Source organism: Scylla paramamosain, chromosome 30 (assembly GCF_035594125.1).
Source record: "Scylla paramamosain isolate STU-SP2022 chromosome 30, ASM3559412v1, whole genome shotgun sequence".
NCBI lineage: Eukaryota > Metazoa > Arthropoda > Malacostraca > Decapoda > Portunidae > Scylla > Scylla paramamosain.
In genome coordinates this window covers 18479115-18486614 of record NC_087180.1, presented here as the reverse complement: position 1 = coordinate 18486614, position 7500 = coordinate 18479115, and the positions used below count along the sequence as shown (strand labels likewise).

At 39.9% G+C, this 7500-nt stretch overlaps 1 protein-coding gene across 2 annotated transcripts in view; it reads right to left on the bottom strand.

Annotated features, from left to right (window-relative positions):
* The window catches only part of LOC135115977 (dual 3',5'-cyclic-AMP and -GMP phosphodiesterase 11A-like), a 143554-nt gene that overhangs the window by 53139 nt on the left and 82915 nt on the right, over positions 1 to 7500 (bottom strand). The gene's annotated exons all lie outside the window — the stretch shown is intronic.

Here is a 7500-nt window from a genome sequence, read left to right as displayed (position 1 = left end):
AGGTAAGCAGACACGAAACAAGTAATAAAGAAAAAGGGGAGGAAACGAAGGAAATGGAAAAAGGGGAAGGGAAGAGGAGGAAAGAAGCGAAGAATTAGCAATGAGTCACGAACAACACACACATATGAAAAAATGCAAAAAAAAAAAAAAAAAGCAAAAACCAGAGAACAGAAACACAAAAAATAACAAATAAAACACTGAACAAAAAAAATAACACCAAAAAATAAGCGATAATAAAAAAAAATTAAAATAACACCTGGATTTAAGAATAGAAAAAAATACAGAGAGAGAGAGAGAGAGAGAGAGAGAGAGAGAGAGAGAGAGAGAGAGAGAGAGAGAGAGAGAGAGAGAGAGAGAGAAAGAGAAAATAAGAGATTCAGACAAGGACTCAAAAAGGAAAATATCAAAAACCACCACCACCACCACCATCATCACCATCATCACCACCACCACCACCACCACCACCACTAGAGCTGACAGGTAACAAATGAGAGGTACAATTAATCACTTTCACTCCGCCTCTACCTGGCCACCACTACCACCACCACCACCACCACCGCCACCACTACCAGTCTTCCACACCAATCAGTGGGTAATTATCCCGGAATCAGGCGGCCATAACGTCACTTCAGTCGACACACACACACACACACACACACGTTCATCAATATATGTTGGTGGTCAAGAAAGGATTAGAAATTAGAAATAGAAGTAACAGAAATAGATGGGAACGCTAAAGAAAGGTGAAAAAAGAAGATAGAAAAGAGGAAAAGAGGAAAGGAAGGAAGGGAGGAAGGAAGGAAGGAAGGAAGGAAGGAAGGAAGGAAGGAAAGAAAGAAAGAGAAAGAAATGGAAGGAAGGAAGTAAGGAAGGAAGTAACAAATAAACAAACGAAGACCAAAAAAGAAAAAAACAAAGAAAAGAGAAAGAAAAAACAAAAAGGAGAAAGGGAAAAAAATAAAATCATATACCACACCTTACTGCATTCATCCATTCATTCACACAATCATTCAATCTCCATCACCTCTCCTCCTCCCTTCCACCCTCTTCCCTCATTCATCAAACCACTGCTTTCTGCAACGGAGCCGGACGGATAACAACACAAACACTACACAATGAAACCACGTCAAGCCTTAATATTCATCGCATTTTGAAGTAAAAACCATCAATAAATCACGCCAACATAATTTCTTTACGTAACCTTACCTGGCCGTCTCACCTGCCCGTAACGATTCACCTGGAATATTAATTAATACTCGTGTGTTTTTCAAGGTTACTGCAGTCTACAAATCTAATTATAAACTCCAATAACTGGGAAAAGTTTCGTGTTTATAAAATGTTTCCTGAATTTTATTACTTTTTTTTAATTATCTCTCTCTCTCTCTCTCTCTCTCTCTCTCTCTCTCTCTCTCTCTCTCTCTCTCTCTCTCTCTCTCTCTCTCTCTCTCTCTCTCTATCTATCTATCTATCTATTTTGAAAAGTGTCACTATCAAAGGCTGTTCGTGGAGAGAGAGAGAGAGAGAGAGAGAGAGAGAGAGAGAGAGAGAGAGAGAGAGAGAGAGAGAGAGAGAGAGAGAGAGAGAGAGAGAGAGAGGGGGGGGGGGCACAAAAAACAGACATACAGAGATAAAGACAAAGACACACACACACACACACACACACACACACACACACACACACACACACACACACACACACACACACACACACACACACACACACACACACACACACACACACACACACACACACACACACACACACACACACACACACAAATAAACACAAACATACAGAAAGAAGTCAAAAACAGAACCTAACATACCAAGAATACATGAGAAAACAAGAGCCATAAACACGAAATTAAAGAGAGAGAGAGAGAGAGAGAGAGAGAGAGAGAGAGAGAGAGAGAGAGAGAGAGAGAGAGAGAGAGAGAGAGAGAGAAAGGAGAACTCTGGTATAAAAAAAAAAAAAAGGGTCACAGGAAGAGCAAGGAGGGGGACTAAAAGGAGGTCAAAGCCAATGACCCCTGGATTCGAGGTCACCCCCTTCCCCTCCTTAACCTTTCCCCCTCAACTCTCACTCTCCCCCCAGACTTCCAGGACCCGAGGAAGCCCCAGGAAAGGGAAAAGATAAATAAGTAGTCAAAAAAAGATAGAATTCATAAATTTTGGAATATGTTGCCTGATTGGAGGGAGAAATCTACCTGAAAGCCGCTCCTCTCTCTCTCTCTCTCTCTCTCTCTCTCTCTCTCTCTCTCTCTCTCTCTCTCTCTCTCTCTCTCTGACTACACCACACGTTGATTGGAACACTAATCAATAGTAGCAACACACACACACACACACACACAGACAGAGAACGTAAGGAAGGATGTAATCGGTTGTGGGAGAAGCGTCATTCAAAAGTGCTATTCATATTTTTGCTGCTAATATTACATGCTAAAAATATAGATACGTAATGAAAAATGCTGGCAAATTGATGTATCTTGTAATAAATCCACGTTATTCAGGTTGATATAGGATGGAAAAAAATAAAAAAAGTAATTGGAAAAACATATATTGAAAGCTTGACATAAACTCTGAAAAATGTCTGGAGAGTAAAGATCCGAAGGACACTCATGTACAGTGACACAAAGGCATACACGCTGCATTGCACTGATAAAAATACACTGCAGTTGGGTTCGTCATAAACTCCACTAACCCATTCACTTTATAAACTTTCGCATGATGAAGTATTACCATAGTCAATAGTGCTCAGTTTTGGTGGAAAAATGTACTTTTGATATAATTCTATTTTGAGGGGCACCAGCACCGGGTTAGGCTAGAGTGAACGGTGTCTGGGGTTGCCTTGTCTATCTTAACTGTGTGTTTCGTACAGGGACTCCCACGTGTAGGCCTGATGGCTTCTTGTAGCTTCCTTTGTGTTCTTATGTTTTATGTTCCAAAATTTGAGGATGTGTCTTGAAAACTCCCTCTTGAAAATGTTAAAGTCAAAGACAGGAGGGAATACAGAAGCAGGCGGTGAGTTCCAGAGTAGCTTAGGAAAAAGTAAAAGTAACTATGTTTTTTTTTTTTTTGTGTCTATGCGAACAATTGATTTTTTAGTGCTTTGAATACAAACAACTGACAAACAACTGATTCCTTTACGGCACTTTGGTATGCTAACGAAGAACAGTTTGCGCATCTCTACCTCATATTAAACTAAACACTCCTCTCTTCCTTGCCATTACATGCATCCACAGACAAAAGAAAAAGAACATGAATTACCAAAAAATACGCATTACTATTTCTGCAGCTGCTAGTTAGACGTGGCGGGAGATTCGTGAACGTTGGGGTGAAAAACGAGGCAGATTCCCAAGACTTGAGAAACACCGCATAACTGGAGAGAGAGAACGAGACATGAGACAGTTATAGTCCTCGTGCATTTCTTTCGTCCTCGCGTGCTGGTTTTGGCGGGAAAAGTGGCGGTGTTGTGATGACGATGGCAATGATGATGATGGTGAAGATGGTGGTGATGTCAGGACCTAGAAAAACAGGACGAGGAAGATATAAAAGGATAAAGCTGAAAACAAGTGATATGATAGTGAAGGAAAGAATACACTGTGATGATAGTGATGATAATGATGATGATAGTTAAGATAGTGATGATATGAAGACCTAGAGAACCAAAACGAGGAAGATATAAAAGGAAAAAGGTGAAAACAAGTGGTATGATAGTGAAGAAGAGTATACATTGTGATGATAGTGATAATAATGAGGATGACAGTTAAAATAGTGATGATATGAAGACCCAGACAACCAGGACGGAGAAAATATTAAAGAACGTGAAAACAACGCTGAAAGTGATGATGATGGTAAAGAAAATATACGCATAGTGATGATAGTGAATAGCAACGAACATAATACAGATGCTAGTAATATTACGATGATTTTCAAGATCTAAAGGACGAGGAGGGTAAAGAAAACGATGGTAATGACAGATTCAAGTGATAAAAATAATGTAGAAGAGAATATTGATAAAACAGGAATATTTTAAGGTAATACAAGAAGAGAATACAAGGGTACTGATAATAATGGACAAAGCAAAGCAAAGTAAGACCAGCTACGGTTGATAAAAAGGAGATTAAAGGAAAATAGAAGGAGAGGGAGAGAAAATTAATGATAATACTAAGCAGGAAGAAACTGATACTGAGGGAACACCAAAGCAGAGAAAATAATACTGAGGAAACACCAAAGCAGGAAAAAATAATAAAGACAGTGGTGAACAGAGTGTAACAGACAAGCAATACATTCACGGAAAACAATAGGAAAGGAAAAGGAAACTAGCCAGTGTTCTTAGAAGTCTGAAAGTGAAGGGAAAAACGAATTTGTTTCCGATCACGTATATTTTCTCGTTTTATTTTTTCCCTTTTCCTTCCTTCCTTCCTTCCTTTCTTTCTTTCTTTCTTTCTTTCTTTCTTCTCTTTTACAACTTGGCTCGGTGGTTCTGACAATATATTCATCTGGCTCTCTCTCTCTCTCTCTCTCTCTCTCTCTCTCTCTCTCTCTCTCTCTCTCTCTCTCTCTCTCTCTCTTACGCTTCCTTCTCTTGAAACCGTCTGCCAGTCTATCTATTCGTCTATCTATCTATCTATCTATCTATCTATCTGTCACTCTGCCTGTCTCTGCCTGTGTCTGTCTGTCTGCCTGCCTTACCCTCCCGCCCGCTGCACACAAAAGCGTCTGTCTGCACGTGTTCCAGCTGGAATAATAACGAAGAGGTGAACGTGAATGAAGCATGGAAGAGAGAGAGAGAGAGAGAGAGAGAGAGAGAGAGAGAGAGAGAGAGAGAGAGAGAGAGAGAGTACTATAACGAGACATAACTCGTATTTATATATAAAAAAAAAGAGACTGTAAGGAAAGATAATAGAGGAAAGAAAAAGGAAAGGAAAAGTAACAAAGAAAAACAAAAGAAAATAAAAGAATTCCACAAATTAAAAAAATAAACGAAATAAAAGAGAAAGTTGTGGAGGAAAAGAAGAGAAGGAGAAGGAAATAAGAAGGAAAACGTGAGGAGAGGAAGGGAAAAGCTTGAGGTAAGAGGGAATTTAGGTTGATCCAAGGAGGAGGAGGAGGAGGAGGAGGAGGAGGAGGAGGAGGAGGAAAGAAAAGAAAGGCTGGGGAGAGAAGAGATCGACGTGAGAGGAAAAGGAGAAACGAGGAGAAGAGACGTGGGTGGAATAGAGAGAGAGAGAGAGAGAGAGAGAGAGAGAGAGAGAGAGAGAGAGAGAGAGAGAGAGAGAGAGAGAGAGAGAGAAGGTAAATGGAAGATTTGAATAAAGGGGAAACTATTACAATTCGAGGGTAAAGAGGAAGTAAAGACATAATGAGAACAGTAAATGTGATTACTGGAGGCGAAAGTGGAGGGCAATCGAACAGAAAACGGGGAGAAAAGGAAAAGAGGAAAAGAACAGAAGAATAAAGGGAAAGAAAGGACAACACATGACGAAAGAAAGAGAAATAAGTAAAGATAGTGAAAGTAGAAGAATGACAGAAGAGAAGAAATGAGGGAAAGAAGAAATGAATGAAGAAAGAAGGGAAGGAATCAAACAAGCGATTAAAGAAAATTTGGAGCAAAAAAAAAAAGACGAAGAAAATGGAAATATATACATTAGCAGAGACTGAAATAAACTAACACATGCGCACACACACACACACACACACACACACACACACACACACACACACACACACACACACACACACACACACAGATGGAAAGAAAGAAAGAAAGAAACTATAACCAAAAAATAAAAGGCAGAAAAGTAAAGGAACAGACAAGAAAAGAATATAAGTAAACAAAAAAAAAGAAAACGGGAATCAAAACAGGGAGAAAAACAAAAAAAAAAGTGTACAAAAAACAATGAAAAAAACAGAAATAAAGACGAAAAATGAAAAAAAAATGAACAAAAAAAGGAAAAAATTATGAAAAGAATAGACAAAAAAAAAGGGAAAAACAGAGAACAATGCTCGCAAATAAGAGGAATGAACACAAAGAGAAGCGAGTTAAGGAGATTTGCATGAAGGAAATGAAAGAAGCAATACGGTCCACGATGCAGGTGTTGAAAAATTATGCAAATAACGCCAGACGAAGAAGAAGAAGAAGACGAAGAAGAAGAAGAAGAAGAAGAAGAAGAAGAAGAAGAAGAAGAAGAAGAAGAAGAAAAGTTATTTTGTGCTTCTATGACGTGCAGGTAAAGAAAGTCAGTAAGTGAGTGAGTGAGCGAGTGAGTGAGTGAGTGAGCGAGTGAGTGAGTCTTTCTTTCTTTCTTTCTCTCTTCAGGTGACGCTTCCACAGTGCATTGTAAGAGAGAGAGAGAGAGAGAGAGAGAGAGAGAGAGAGAGAGAGAGAGAGAGAGAGAGAGAGAGAGAGAGAGAGAGAGAGAGAGAGAGCACATTTATAAGTCCTTTATCAATACAACATGATATTGAAACCACTCACACACACGCGCGCACACACACACACACACACACACACACACACACACACACACACACACACACACACACACACACACACACACACACACACACACACACACACACACACACACACACCGACTTACCTGAAACACTCCATCACTTCCATCTGGTTTCTAAATTTAGTCACGTGAGTGGGAGGAGGAGGAGGAGGAGGAGGAGGAGGAGGAGGAGGAGGAGGAGGAGGAGGAGGAGGAGGAGGAGGAGATGAAATAAGGTGAAGAAATTTTTGGAACTGATCGATGAACACGCAGAGAGACAGAGGGAGAGAGAGAGAGAGAGAGAGAGAGAGAGAGAGAGAGAGAGAGAGAGAGAGAGAGAGAGGAGAGAGAGAGAGGAGAGAGAGAGAGGAGAGAGAGAGAGAGAGAGGAGAGAGAGAGAGAGAGAGGCTACACACAACCTGCTGCAGATAAATATAGACTGAATCAAATCTTGCATGCAAACAGACATTCTGAAGTGTAAATAAACAGACAGACGGACAGACAGACAGACAGACGGACAGATAGACAGCAACCACATACAATTTAAAATTCTCTACGGTACAAATCCTTACTAATCTAATTTTTTTTCCCTACCTGTTCAATAAAAACTGATTAGGGAGCGAGAAAAGGAACAGGTGATTGAGTTAGAGAGGCACCTTGAACTGGAAGAATCAGGAACACACACACACACACACACACACACACACACACACACACACACACACACACACACACACACACACACACTGGATTCCATCACTTGCTATTAATCTCAATGAATTTTCACAAGTCATTCATAATCTCTCCCTGAGCTTCAACAAATCCTTCTCCTTCTCTTCCTCTTCTTCTTCTCTCTCCTGCTCCTCATAATCATCAGTGTCCTCTCCATTTTTCCTCTTATTCTTGGTTCCTTTCCTTCTTTTCTTTTTCATTTATTTTAGTTTCTTTTTATTTAATGCTTTATTTATTTTATTCTTCCTCACTTTGATGTTAGCTAAAG